Source organism: Nicotiana tabacum, chromosome 4 (genome assembly GCF_000715075.1).
Source record: "Nicotiana tabacum cultivar K326 chromosome 4, ASM71507v2, whole genome shotgun sequence".
NCBI lineage: Eukaryota > Viridiplantae > Streptophyta > Magnoliopsida > Solanales > Solanaceae > Nicotiana > Nicotiana tabacum.
This window is the reverse complement of record NC_134083.1, coordinates 113444287-113460304: the sequence shown is the minus strand read 5'-3', so window position 1 is coordinate 113460304 and position 16018 is coordinate 113444287. Positions and strand designations below refer to the sequence as shown.

General features: G+C 37.5%; 1 non-coding gene across 1 annotated transcript; it reads right to left on the bottom strand.

Annotated features, from left to right (window-relative positions):
• Window positions 1-8850: 8850 nt before the first annotated feature.
• LOC142180548 (5.8S ribosomal RNA) lies at window positions 8851-9006 on the bottom strand. The gene has a single exon (XR_012709166.1). It is a non-coding gene; the product is annotated as a 5.8S ribosomal RNA (ribosomal RNA).
• Window positions 9007-16018: the final 7012 nt, after the last annotated feature.

Below are 16018 nucleotides of genomic sequence, written 5' to 3'. Positions count from 1 at the left end.
ACGTCATGGTGTAAACCTAAAGTTTATCAATATTGATAATTTCTCCAATTGGCATAATTGGTTTAGCCATTAATTTAAGAATGATGTGCAAAAATAAAAGAGAATTTACATGGGTAAATATTAAAGAACTAGAAAGCTCTTTACAAATTCTCTTACGCTGCTTGTTCTCGCGATTATTATACCAACTAAAATTGGTTTTGAATCCCTTGAATTATGAAATTTATCAAAGGTGAATATGAGCGTATTCACCTGCCATGTAAACCTTATAAAGATGCATCTATGAGATGATTACATGTGCGTTTATTATTAACCCGTAACCTAGTATTTGTGAGGTAACTTGTTCAATAATTTAATTTAGAGCATAATTTTTAGATTTTCTATTCAAGACAGTTCATCTTGATAAGTTGGTTTACATCACAGTTGGTTTAGCAAAATAATTTATTGAGTGCCTCCATTTAATAGCTAAATTATTGTTTATGAGAATAAAGTTATCTATATCAGTTTGATATACGTTACACACGAAAGTATATTACATTCTCCCCTCACAACCGGTTCATGGTCAGGAACCAAATAATTCCATCTTATTATTATTGATGTGCAGTGTATATTTTGATTAACACCATAACGCACAAAGATGAGTTCCCAAAGTTGAGGAAGCAAGTTAGTTTTTCTAACATAAGGGGGAGAGATGATAAACATTTGAGAAAATGTTACGTGGAATGAATTATCATTTCTACATCTAGATCCTCGAATAAAGCAATGTGAACTTGAAGTTCATAAAAAATAATCCATCTTCAATATATTGCAAATCATGCAAGATACATTTGATGACCCAAAGAAAGTAACTATATTCTCACTACAAATGCTCCTATTAGAATAAGTCCTAGAAGGACAAAGTCTATGGTACGTTTAAAGCGAATAGACAAATCAATTTCAAATAAATTTCTTGATAAAGAAGATGAGCAAATGATCAAAATGATCATATTAAGGAGTCAAGTGATCTAGCAGATCATATGACATAATACTTCATAAAATCTCAGGAGAGGTTCAGGTACTTGAAAATATGAATGAAGAGATCATTATGTTTTTATGAAAAATGGAGGTTGGAACCGATATAAAATGTTCGTCGACTATATCTATGATAATGCTTAATATATATATATATATATATATATATATATATATATATATATATATATATATATATATATATATATATATGAGGATCTTAAGTCTGAGAAACATTTCAAGTAGAATTGATTTCATATGGAAGACATGTAGTTTTTGATATGCAGTTCAAACACTTGAATGTATAAGGTCAATAGTATGAGCAATCACCTTTATCTATCTTATGTCTAGTATGACACGAAAACTTGATGTAAATCTAAAGTCCATTTATATGGCTTATATGACTTAACTTATATGACAATCCCTGAAGGATTTAAATCACATAAATCATATACAATTCTTGGTCTTGATGTACCACATCCTAAGAGCAATTTGTGCACATATGTATCTTGCTATAACTATAAGCATAATAATGTGATAGCGAGAATACCTTTATGGAGATATTGAAAAGCCATTCCACGACATTAGATGAAGACATTATATATCAATCAATAATGATGATTTCAAGGTGTAGTATATTCATTCAAGTTAATATGGCTGATTTGTTTATCAAATCTCTACCAACGATCTTTTGAAGATGGTGCACAAGATTGGAATGCGAAGGCTCAAGGATGTGAATTGATGCTCTCATCAGGGGGAGTTAATATGCGTTGTACTCTTTTTCCCTTACAAGGTTTTGTCCCACTGAGTTTTTCTTGTAAGGTTTTAAACGAGGCAACAAAAAGGCGTATTGTTAGATATGTGTACTATTTTTCTTTCACTAGAATTTTTTCCCACTAGGTTTTATTTTAGTTAAGGTTTTAATGAGGTACATTATTTGTTGAATAGACATTCAAAGGAGAGTGTTATAAATAGAATTGTATTTAAGGTGAATGCCTATATTTTAGAGAGATTTTAGGGTTTGTTACTTGGTGACTAAGTCACTTTTTCCCTATAAATAGAGGGTTCTATTCCATTGTAATTCATCCCAAAATTTAATAAGAATTCTCCCTCCCTACTTTTCTCTGCAATACTCTTCTTCTTCTTTTATTGTTTCATTACTGAACTCTTATTTAATCGTTCTTTTTTCATTTTATCTACATGACCGCGGTGGATATTTTTACTTAATTTTACAATCTTCAATCCCATCGTATTGAATACTTTTAAATTATTTTCCACATATTTCTAAGAATCATTCTGTATAAGGTAATATATTATCACGACCCAAAATTCACATGTCGTGATGGTGCCTATCTCAATACTATACAAGCCGATAATCTTAATAAATCACAATAATCTTCTAACTTTGAAAACATAATATTTGGATTTAATAGAAAAATCTCACAAATACTGATACAAATACACTCCCAAAATTCGGTGTCACTGAGTACATGAGCATCTAAATGATAACATAGTCCGACTGATACAAACACTGTATGGAAATGTAGAACAATACAAATAATTGAAAGTAAAGAGAGTCAAGGTCTGCAGACGCCAAAGCAGCTACCTCGATAGTCTCCAACAGATAAATCCCCGAAATCTTACAGCCGCCGTATCCGGAGGTACCTGGGTCTGCACACGAAGTACAGAGTGTAGTATGAGTACAACCGACCCAATGTACTCAATAAGTAATAAGACTAACCTTTAGGCTAAAAGTAGTGTCAAGTTCAACAGGTACATTCCAGTATAGAAATAATAGTAAAGAAATGTAGACATGCTTTCAAGCTCAACAGTTAAACTTAGTACAAGTAAAATACATCAATTCTAAATGATATGAGGAGTATGACATCTCAATATCTACATGCCAACGTACATGCTGTATGTAATGCACCTCAGTGGAAACCTCGTATACTCCCACTCTCAAAATACTCAATCACGTATTACTGTATATGGCCAATCCAGCCCAGGGAAGGTCTATCCCAAATATAATATCAACTGACAGTCAGTCACGCAGTATTGTATAAGGCCAATCCAGCCCAGGGAAAATCCATCCCAAAAATGTAAATAATTCGGGCAAAATCCATGCCCAGAGAAGATCCATCCCTAAAATATAAAAAATTAGGCAAGATCCATGCCAGGAAAAATCCATCCCAAAAATATAAATAATTCGGACAAGATCCATACCGAGGGAAGATCCATCCCTCAATATAATATCAATTGCGCTCACTGTATGGGGTGCAGACTTCGGAGGGGCTCGTTCAGCCCAAACGCTCTATAATAAGCCAGATCCAGGCATAAGCAAATAAAACATGTTGCGGCGTGCAACCCGATCCCATAAATATCACTCAAAATCTTCAGTCTCTCGGGCTCTCAATAACATGAAAATCAACCTAACATGATGAGTTGATGTATCAATGAATGACAACAGAGACTGAGATATGATATGCAATTAATAGATATGACTGAGTATAAAATTACAATTTAAACAAATAATTCAACAGCAATACGACCTCTGTGGGTCCCAAAAATATCGACACGTGGCCTAAACGTGATCTTTAATATGAGTCTCCACTCAATTTCTTTAACACATGAAAGTACATGGATAATGTCAAGATTATTTGACTACACAATTTTATGGAATTAATTACGTTACAATTTCTATAGTGCACGCCCATACGCCCGTCACCGAGCAAGTGTGTCACCTCCAAACAAATCACATAACACGTATTTTTGGGGTTTATTCCTGCAGAACCAAGTTTAGAAATATCACTTACCTCAAACCGTGAAATCTTTTATTCCAATAAACCTTAGCCTCACGAATTGACCTATGAATGCCTCGTATCTAGTCATAATTAATTCGATGTAGTCAGCACGAATTATAGGAATCAATTCCATATGAAAATACTAAATTTCCCAATTAAAATCCAAAATTCAACTAAAATATCAACAGTGGGGCCCACGTCTCGCAACCCAACAAAGGTTACAAAATATGAATGCCCATTCAACCACGAGTACAACCATACTAATTTTACCAAATTCCGACATCAACTCGACCTCCAAATCCTCAAATCTTATTTTCAAGTCACTATGCCCAAATTCTCGAATTACACCTCAAAAACACGTAATCTAGTCGGAATACTCAATGATAATTCAATATTATTTTCTAACAATGATCACAAGTGAATTACCTCAAGTTTTTCCGTGAATTCTCGCTCAAAACTCGCCCCAACTCGTGCTTGAAATATCCAAAAGTGAGATAAAATCTTGGACACTTCGATTTATACACTGCCCAGCATTTTCACATCTGCGATGCACTTGGCTGCATCTGTGGTTCCGCTTCTGCGACTGCCTTCGCTTCTGTGGACAAGAAGTTCGCTTCTGCAGACTCGCTTCTGCGAAGTAGCCTCCCCTCTTGCCCTTCGGCTTCTGCGATCGCACACTCGCAGGTGCGGCCCGCTTCTGTGGTCCACCTGTCCGCTTCTGTGATCACTGCCTCAACCCACACCTGGCCGCTTCTGCGATGGAAAACTCACTTCTGCGAGGTCGTACCTGCGAGCAAAACTCCGCATGTGCGATTGCACCAGATGGCAAAAATTTCCAGCAGCTGTTGAAGTCCACATTTTTGACCCATTAACCATCCGGAATCCACCCGAGGCCATCTGGACCCTAACCAAAAATACCAATAAGTCCTACAACATCATACGAACTTAGCCGAAGCTTCAAATTACATCAAACAATGCTAAAAATACGAATCGCACCCCAATTCAAACTTAACAAAAATTAACGAATTTCAACTTCTACGGTCGATGTCGAAACCTATCAAATCAGGTTCGATTGATCTCAAATTTTGCACACAAGTCATAAATGACATAACGGACCGATAAAATTTTTAGAACTGGATTCCGAGCCCGTTATCAATAAAGCCAACCCCCGATCAAACTTCCAAACTTTTCATTTCCTATTTTTGCCATTTCAAGTCAAATTTAACTACGGACCTCAAAATAAATATTCGGACACACTTCTAAGTCCAAAATCACCATACGGAGCTATTGGAATCATCAAAACTCTATTCCGAAGTTGTTTACACATAAGTCAATATCCGGTCAACTTTTTCAATTTAGCTTTTCATCATTGAGACTAAGTGTCTCAATTCATTTCGAAACCTCATTGGACCCAAACCAACTACCCCAGCAAGTCACATAACATTTGTAAAGCACAAAATAAATAGTAAATCGGTGAACGGGACTGTAATACTCAAAACGACAGGTCGAGTCGTTATATATATATGTATTGGTAATTATAACTCTACATAATTTGAGACATTGAGTTTTAAATTTAAAGCCACATTTACATTTCGTTTCATTCTAATTATGATTACCTTTTTAAGTGGACGAATTTGGACTTGTGGATCGTAAATTCACTATTTACTCTATAATTTTATAGATGCACAAGAATAGACTTACCCTAAAATTCTAGTAAATATTTTTAAATTTTTGTTTCCGGTAACACTTCAAAAGAGATGCCCTCTATGATGCCATTAGTGTATACTCTAGAAATGGTTGTTACCAAATTTTTTTATTGATTCTAATTAATACAAAACTTATTTGCAGGAAATATATCCCGAAAAGGATGTGTCGCGAACAAATTGCCAGTGTTGCAAATTTGCATTTTTGTCTTAGTTTTATTTCCTAAGACATTGGTAAATTTTAAAACTCCTGAAAAAGATAGGGAATTATTTTGTTATCTACAATGTCGGGAAGACTATTGTAATGACCCGGCCGGTCGTTTTGAGAGTTAGAGCCCCGATTCCCTATTAAATACTTCCCCCGTATCTTTTTCTGCTATTGTGACTTGCCCGAAGGTTTCATTTTGGTGTTTGGTAGTGTTTGGGATACTTAGTCCTTAAATGGAGGTTTAAACCTTAGGATTGGTACCGTAGTCGAAACTGTATAAAGAAGACTCTCGAATAGAATTCCGTCAATTTTGTTAACTTCGTTGGGTGATTTTGGACTTAGGGGCGTGTCCGGGTTATGTTTTGGAGGTCCGTAGCTCATTTAGACTTGAAATGGCGAAAGTTGAATTTTTGAAGTTTTGGGCCGGTAGTAGAATATTTGATATCGGAGTCAAATTCTGATTCCAGAAGTTGGAGTAGGTCCGTAGTGTTGAATACGACTTGTGTGCAAAATTTGGGGTCAATAGGACGTGGTTTGGTTGGATTCGGCATCGATCGTCGAATTTTGAAGTTTCAAGTTCTTTAAGTTTAAATTGGAGGGTGATCCGTGATTTTAGCGTTGTTTGATGTGATTTGAGGGTTCGACTAAGTTTGTATGGTGTTTTAGGATTGGTTATTATGTTTGATTGAGGTCTCGGGGGTCTCGGGTGAGTTTTGGGTGCTTAACGGACTAGTTTTTGGACTTGAAAGATAGCAGATTTCTGGTGTTTTTGTTGCAGACAGTCCTTCATCGCGTTCGCGAGAGAGGTCTCGTGATTGCGTAGAGCATCTGGGAAAGGTAGCTGAGTTGTTCTTCGTGTTCACGATGTCGTTCCCGCATTCACGAAGGTACGGAACACTAAGGCTACGCGTTCGTGCTAAGGACCTCGCGTTCGCGTAGAGTCAACGGTCAGATGGGTTCCAGGCATGATAGCCTACGCGTTCGCGATAAGTGTCCCGCATTCGCGTAGGGTCAGGCTAGTTGAGCTATGCATTCACGACCAGTTCATCACGTTCGCGATGAGTATATTTTTGGTCTGAAGCAGCTTGTGCTTCGCGAACGCGAGGCTTTGACCGCATTCGTGAAGAAGGGCATACCTGGGCAGAATTTAAAGTTCAAAAACGAGGGTTTTGAGTTCATATCACAAAATTGAATTGGGAGCTCGGTAGAAGACGAAATTTTGAGAGATTTTCAGAGGAAGTCATTGGGTAACGATTCCTAAATCCTTTATGGTTATAATCCACTAATATATCATTAATTGTATCATTTAATTTGGGATTTGGGGTGAAAAATTGGGAAAATTTGAGAAAGGTTCTTAGACCAAATTTTGGGGTTTTGATCGAGATCTTGGTATCGGATTTGAGTGAATTTGATATGGTTAGACTCGTGAGTGAATGGGTGTGTATATTTGGTCACTTTTACCCGATTCCAAGACGTGGGCCCGAGGAGACTTTTTGGGCATTTTTCTAATTTCTTGCCTTAGCTTTAATTTCGTTAGCTAGATTAGTTTCTTGTAGCTATATTTATGTTATGTAATTGATTTTGGCTAGATTTGAGCCATTCAGAGTCGGATATTCATGGAAAGAGCATTGTGACGGATTGATTTGAGCTTGGTTCGAGATAAGTGGTTTGCCTAACCTTGTGTGGGGGTACTCCCCTTAGGATTTGGTACTGTTTGATATGTGAGCGTCGTGTACGTGAGGTGACGAGTACGTACACGGGCTATTTGTTGTAAAACTCTATTTTTCACTAAGTCATAACTTGTTTCCTCCTTATTTGAAACACACTAGCATATGTAACTATCCTGTTTAAACTAGAACAACATGCCTACTTGTTTAACTGCCTATTTGAACTCTGTGCAGCATGTTTAGTGAAATTACCTATTTTTCTTGACTTGAACTTAGTCTAAACTGTAAGATTTCTTGCTATAATTGTTATTTCGGTTGGTTGCGCTACATATTTACTTTGGGACTACAGAACGGTATTCCGAGAGATCCCCCCATACTGCTTATTTACTTTGGGACTACGGAACGGTATTGCGAGAGATTCCCCAGTACTGCGTAACTTTGGGACTATGGAACGGTATTCCGGGAGATCCCCTATTCTGCATATTTATTTTGGAACTACGGAACGGTATTTCGGGAGACTCCCCTACATATTTACGTTTGGGACTACGAGACGGTATCTCGGGAGATCCCCTGTTGTTACCACTGTGTTCTGAGCTGTTGTCTTTCATTGATTCTATTCCTGTTAGATTTCTGTATTATTTTTACTGCGATATTTCATTCTGTCTTATTTCATTATATTTATACCAGTATGGCCGTGACCTGATCTCGTCCCTACTTGACCGAGGTTAGGCTTGGCGCTTACTGGGTACCGTTGTGGTGTACTCACGCCCTTTCCTGCACAAATTTTTCGTGTGCAGATCCAGGTTCATCTTACCAGCCTCATCACTTATTGCAGTCGCTGCTGCTTATTGGAGACTTCAAGGTATATCTACTCGCGCTCGCAGATCCTCGGAGTCCCCCACTATCCCCCTATGTTCATTTTTTTTCTCTTTCTGTAAAAATAATATATAGAACAGTTAACTAAGACCCGATTTTATGTATTCTGCCCAGTATTTTTGTATCTGCGGGCTATATTTTCGCACCTGCGGTCTCGCATTTGCGAATTAGGGCTGCGAGGCACAAAATGTCGCACCTGCGATGTCCGCTTCTGCGAAAAAGGGCCGCACCTGCGAAGACCGCATCTGCGATGGAAGTCTCGCTTCTGCGAGCTCGCACCTGCGGTCAAAATTCCGCAGGTTCGATTACACCAGAACTCAAAATCTCAGATTTTGCTTAAGTCCAATTCTTTTTCCGATTTCAATCCGTTTTACTCTCGAGGTACTCGGGACCCCGCTCGAATATACCAACAAGTCCCGTAACATAATACGAACTGACTCGGGGTCTAAAATCACGCGTGACGTCCATCGCCGTGGACTCGCATTTCGGCCAACCGCGCGCTCGGGGCGCACGGGAGGCCAGTATCCGCCCCGCGACACCACCGCGTCCATGATTCTGGGCGCGGAGTGCGGGGGCGACGCGATGCGTGACGCCCAGGCAGACGTGCCCTCGGCCTAATGGCTTCGGGCGCAACTTGCGTTCAAAGACTCGATGGTTCACGGGATTCTGCAATTCACACCAAGTATCGCATTTCGCTACGTTCTTCATCGATGCGAGAGCCGAGATATCCGTTGCCGAGAGTCGTTTGTGTTTCAAAAGAAGCACAAGTCCCCCGCGCGCACCGCGAACGGGGCGCGAGAGGCAGGCTTTCAATTTAGTATTCCTTGGCGCTTACCGCGCCGGGGTTCGTTAATCACCCGTCACGCACGCGAGCGAGCGCGCCGGGGATAGGGAGAGAGCCGCGCGGACGGAGGCCGAAGCGCAGTAGCTTGTGACTTGCGGGTTTATGGATTTTGGAAATTGTTTGGTACATTTCAAAGGTGATAATTGTATATGCCGAGTGGCATTCAGTTGCTTATTAGATATTTGTTACTGTTAGTGGTTTATGTTCAAGTTTTTATCTCATTTCTGCAAAGTATTAGGCTTATCTAGTCGTACAAACTAGGTGCCTTTACGACAACTCACGGAGGGATAAATTGGGTCGTGACAACTATATGGTTGTTGGGTGGGAATAATTTAAGGATCTTACTCAAGAACAGATTAATGAAAAATGCTAAAGGGGTGAAAGATATTTACCATGTCCAGATGTTGGACAGTACTGACCTTATCTCAAAATACAAAATCACAGTTATTCAAGCCTATATTATTAGGTTACATTATGTACTTTATCGTCTCGTTATAAAGTTATAAAAATCTTAACTTGTACAGTTCATTTTGTGATGGACAAAATGGAATAAAATATCAAACATGAACTAGATGAATTAGAAGGAAGAAAGACTAAAGATTTTCCGTATTATGAGATTTGGACGATAGGAAGTATAAGGTATTGTTGTGATAACTGCTTCGTTTATGATTTGTGAATGTTGTGATGGTTTGTGTTACGATTTGATGATGAATTATGGTTGGCTTAGTGGGCAGATACTCGATCAATAAATTTTATTAGCAACCATTAGAGACTATTTGTCCATATTGCCAGGGTGGATCTACCTTATTACCCGCTCGCTTCCGCAAAAATTGTTAGAATGTATAGTGTTGCCTCTTCTTCAGTTTCTTCCTCCTATTACCCGGACCATCACCGCTTTTTCCTTTTTTCAGTCCTCCATTCTCTTCCTTTTATTTGTTATATCTCTCTCTTTTTCTTCTTTTTAAAATTTCTTTGCACTAGTTTCTTTGTATTAGTCCTTTTTTGCTCCTACAATTATTCCTTATTTCATTTTCTTTCCTTCTTTCTCTTCCTTTTATTTGTTAAATATATCTCTTTTTCTTCTTTTTAAAATTTCGTTAATTAGTCCTTATTTTGCTTCTGCAATTATTCCTTATTTCATGAACAACTTCTATCAATAAGTAATTTGAATTGATTTAGCTTGATTGCTTTGAAAATAATTATCATATAACTTGACAATTAAGATGAAAAACTTAAGCTAGTAACAATGAAAGGTAAATTAATATAGTCAAACAAAGAATATGTAAAAATTAAGCTACACTCTATCAAAGTTTCTACTTTGAGGCGCTCTATCATACAATGCAATTTTTTAATTTTATTTTAGAATATAATTTAAACCAAGCGTAAAAAGCTGGAAAAAAAACCAAAACTTATTTGTCTATTTGTCAATAAAAGACCTAATTGAATTACTCAAAAATTAACTGAACCGACTCTTTCTTACTATTCGGTCTTTGTGACTAGTGTTAGGCATACTATATACATAAAGTAGTGGTACTCGCAACCTTCAAATTCTGGATCCGCCTCTGCATATTGCTTTATCATAGAGAACATAAATATAGCGCCCAAAAATAGAAAGAACGAGTCATATAGCCATGAATATTTCGGGTAACCAAGTTAAAGACAATTTGTCCATATTTTTTGTCCTACTGTAACCAGAAAAGTTTTCCCTAAATATTGCATTCCTGTTTAAGCTCTAAGTTGGAGGTATAGGTATTCGAAAAATTTCAAAGGGTTAATTAATACTTAAATTTTATGTTTGAAAGGTAACACAGGAGTTTAGAAGAGGGGAGAAGTAGTATGAAACAAATTGAAATTGTTTAAGAGAAGAAGAAAGCAAACAATCGCACATATTCTAACTTCAAATAATCATGTCTCCCAACATATAATAAATTGAACTATGAGCCATATATTAAATGAAAGCTTTTTTAGTCAAGTTTTTACAACATCAAACCGTTCGATATCCCGACATTCCTACAAGACAATATGGCCTTTTACTAACGGGTAGAAAAACAGTCAACTGAGCCCTGGCCAAATCATGAGCGACGATTCCAGTCATAGCAACGGTTGCTCTAACTGCTAATTCCAGCAAGGGACAAAGGGGAATGACCTAAAGGTCTAGGCCAACCATAGCTAACGGTTGCCCCAACTTTGGCCAACAATTGGCTCAACCGCTGCCAACGGTCCCCAACCCCGGCCAACGTTTACCCCGGGCCTATAAAAGGCCTGAAAATGAGATTTTCTCATTCTGAATATCCCAAGGAGTTAGACTTTATTTCTTTCAAGGAGATATTAAGTCAAGATAATCCTACGCTATCGAAGGTGAGTTTTTACCAAACTCAAGTTAAAAAAAATATTAGATTGACATTGTCTAACACCTAAAAATTCTAAACTCGGCTTTCATTGAGGATTGAGAGAGTTCTTCAAGATCCAAAACCTAGTACTTTTAAAAATAATGTTCACAGTAATTTCTTTGCTCTTTCCTATTAAAATTAGAAACTTTATAGTGTATCACGATTTTTGGATCATAAGAATAATAATGTTAATGGGTAGAAGCAGGGTGATACCCTTTTATGGCCCAGTAAAACCTAAATTGGAGAAATAGAATAAGATAGTAGTTGGTGAACAATTTTAGCTGTTTAATATAGATTTTTAAAGAGATTGAATATATGAATTTGTTGCTAGAGGATTTTCACAATTGATTCATGTTAGTTGAGGTTTCTTCCCTAAGTCATAGTTTATATTAGAATGCACATATTAAATTGCTTATTTGCTTGACTTACTATTCAGAATAAACTATGTATACAATTAAAAATATCTATGACAATAAAAGATTATGACTTATCTTATTTATTTGCTTATGTGCAATCGTTTGCTTATGTGAATTTACTTGTATTTCTCAGACCTACATAGTTCAAATTTAGAAGAAAAATAATTAGTTTCTATGTTGTGTTGTAATTGCTTGTCAAGGTGCAACTGATGTACTGTTCAGACTTTCGGTTCATATTCAAATTACTGCGATCACATTCAGAAAAGAACTCTTCCGGGTCTATTATAAGCCTAAGGAACCCTTTATTAAATTGTACTCCTAGCTCTTAAGGCAAAGTTTGGTAGGTAAAACCTAAAAAGAGGGTCAACATCTGTATTTACATATTTTGGTATGGGAAAATAACTGATTAAAGAACTATTAAGGAGCCGTTTGATTCAAGAGACTAGGTGGAATATTCCAGTATAAATTTTGGGATTAAATTTATCCCGTGTTTAGTTAGAGGTATTAGCTAAAACCAATAGTACTTTATATCAAACTTTTGGTATAACTTACTTATTCCATATAAAAGGTGGGATTGATTATTTAGATAATTATAATCCCAAAATATTCTAGTTTGAACCAAATATAATGACCCCTAACAGTTTTATCCTAGAAAATATTTTTGAAGCTCTTTCATTGCAAGCTGCTATATTTAGTTAGTACAATCACATGTATATCTACGAAGAACATGCACCCATATTCTAGTTTTCCCTTTTTTTCCCCTATTAGAAGTTCACATCTAGTATACAATTTTTTTTTTTTTTTTTTATAAAAAAGAAGCTAATAATAGGCGGCTATAAGTGACTGATGTTGTGACAAGGATCTCTAAGTGTACCATTTAATGAACTTGGCTCGAAATGGTTTCTAGGATCTCCTTTTACTGGCTGCTAAAACTGGTTATTGAAAGAGGAATGGTTGATTCAGTCACATGCATGGTTATACTTTAAAGGTTTTTTTTATTAATTTTCTAAAATTGTTCATCTGCTAACAAAACCAGAATAAAATCATCTCTAAAATGTTCCTCTCAATCTTCTTCTTCATAACCACATTAATCCCAACATCAAAATCATAGTCTGCCAATCAAGATCATTAACAGATTTCAAGATTTTTTTTTAAAATTTTAAACCACCCCAAGGTATTGCTCCATTGGTGTTTGCGGGGTTAGGCTCGACCCCTACCATGTATGTTCACAAGAAACCAAAATTACAAAAAGGAGGGGGACAAGGACCTAAACCTCCACGATTGAAAAGTCAATCTGTAAAAATTGGAAGAGGGAGCCTATATGTAACGACCCGACCGGTCGTTTTGAGTATTGTAGCCTCATTTCCCTTTTTATTGCTTATTCTATGTTCGTTTGCTGTTATGTGACTTGTCGGGGTGGTTGGTTTAGTTCCAAAAATATTTCAGAATAAAGTGGGATACTTAGTCCCAAGGTTGGAAGCCTACGTTGAAAGAGTTGACCGGATATTGACTTATGTGTAAACGACTCCCGAATGGAGTTTTGATGGTTCTATATAGTGATTTTGGACTTAGGAGTGTATCCGGATATAGATTTGGATGTCCGTAGGTGGTTTTGGCTTGAATTGCCAAAAGTTGAAAAGTTGAAGGTTTGGAGAGTTGAGAAGTTTGACCGAGAGTTGACTTTGTTTATACTGAGCTTGAATTTTGGTTTCGAAAGTTGAAATAGGTCAGTTGTATCATTTATGACTTGGGTACAAAATTTGAGGTCAATCGGAGTTGGTTTGATAGGTTTCGGCATTGATTGTAGAAGTTGGAAATCCATTAGCTTCAATAGGCTTGAATTGGGGTGCGATTCGCGTTTTATATGTTATTCGATGTGATTTGAAGTTTCGATTAAGTTCGTATGATGTTTTAGGACGGGTTGGTATATTTGTATGGGGTCCCGGGGGCCTTGGCTGTGATTCGGATTGAAATCATATTGAATTTTTGACTTGTGAAATTGCTGGTGTGATCAGTTCTGGTGCCACCGCACCTGCGTGACATTGGCCGCAGAAGCGGCCATGGGGTCGCAGGTGCGGCTCTGAGTAAAGTTGGGGAGGTGTGCAGGTGCGAGAAAGTTTCCGCACCTGCGAGCTCGCAGATGCGGGAGGAAGGTCGTAGAAGCGGAATATGCGGGGGTAGGAGCTTTCTGCAGATGCGGGGTCTCGGACGCAGGTTCGCCTTCGCAGGGGGCCTTACGGGAAACTGCAGAAGTGGACGTTGGACCACCGATTCACATCCAATCCACATTCAATAGTGAGTGAAAACGGTTGTTGGAAGAATAGTACCCAATAAGAGTCGGGGTCGATTTCCACAGGGAGCTACTATGGGTGTTAGGGGTATACACCTGACGAAAACAAATGGAACAACTAAAATTGCACTTCCGACCAAAAGATTTTGATTTCTAATTCTAATTTTACCCTATCAATTATAAGCGAAGAAAAGAAACTAGAAGCGAATGATTGTTTTGGTATTTTTCTAAATAGTTAAAAAGCCTAGGGATGTGACCATAACCTAGGTGTTCGCCTAATGGATTAACTACGTTAACACTTGTTTTGTTGATTGAGGTATATTATAGCTCTCAACTCTACATTACCCACTCAATACCTCTCGGTCATAGAGCAATTTTGCCCAATTTGGCTTTCTCAAGCCCAAATGGGTATCAAACTAAATAGTTGATATGATCTCAAGTCGGGTTCTCACTATCTCTTGTTTGAACCCTTTAATTAGGCTAATCAAACCCTCAATTAGCCCAATTCCTTGTTAGCAAGTTATCCTAAACTAGGTCCATTTTTCTCAAGTATAAACCAAGTTAAAAAGGCATGAATCAATGTTTGCGACCATTAATTATAAAATTGAAGCATAAATTAAGCTAAATAATCAATACCCAATAATAAAAAAGTATTAAATTAGATACCGATAAGGTTTACACACTAGGGTTGGGTCACAACCCTAGTAAGAATCTAGCTACTCATAGTGAGAAATGAAGAAAATAAAGAAGAAATGCTAATTAAACTCATAATCTAAGATTAAAATGATAAAATATGATGTTGTAATCCTAAAATAGTCACAAACTTCCTAAAATAGCAAAATATAACGGCTACAGCAGCTCAAACTTCAAAACTTGACCTAAAATATGAATCTCGTGTATTTATAGTGGCCCAAAATTTGCTGACAAAAATGTCCCTCGGGAGGTTCTGCGGTTGCACAATTCTATGTGCGGTCTGCAGATTTCTTCAGCTAGCAGGGTCTTGGATTCTGCAGCCACATAATTCTGGTCTGCAGTTGCAAAGCATCTTCTGCAACCGCACATTTTTTGTGTGGTCCGCACTTCAGGCAAGGCTCTGGTCTTGGACATTTGCACACTCTCTGAACTTTGAATCATTTGTTAGTGCAAATCTTGTTCTGTGGCCGCAAAATTCATGTGCGGTCCGCACATTAGCTAAGACTCTGTTAGGATCTTTCACTTGTCCTGCGGCCGCAGATGGAATTCTGCGGTCCGCACTTTCTTCTGCGGAACGCACTTCTTATGTTTTGTTTTCCTTCTTACCTTGTGATTCGGAACACTCATTTTTGAGTCAGATTTTGTCATGGGATCCCAAACTTCCTACATTCCTGCAATTTGTGCACTTTTATTAGTTTCGGAAATATAAATCAATACTTTCGGACTAAAATAAAGGCAAAAAGGTGATAATAAGTAGTCAAAATCCACACTTATCAACTCCCTCAAACTTAAGTCTTTGCTTGTCCTCAAGTAAATAAATTAGTTTCTACCTCCTTAGAGTTAAGGGTCATTTCAACGAGTCAAAAGTGAGCCATTCACACATCAGTTGGGACCAACAATTACCCATACTACTCATGCATTTTCAACAAGGTGACAAGTCAAATATTCATGCACATATAGTTCTAATGTGACATTTGAGCTTTAAGAATTGACTTTACTCATCAAGGACTCTTGTTCTATCATGTAGGTCATGCTGGACTCCAAATTCTTCCTCGTCTACTTTCCATTTGCCAAGCTCACTTAAGAAATTAGCTCTCAATCTTAAGATTCATGAAAGGTCCA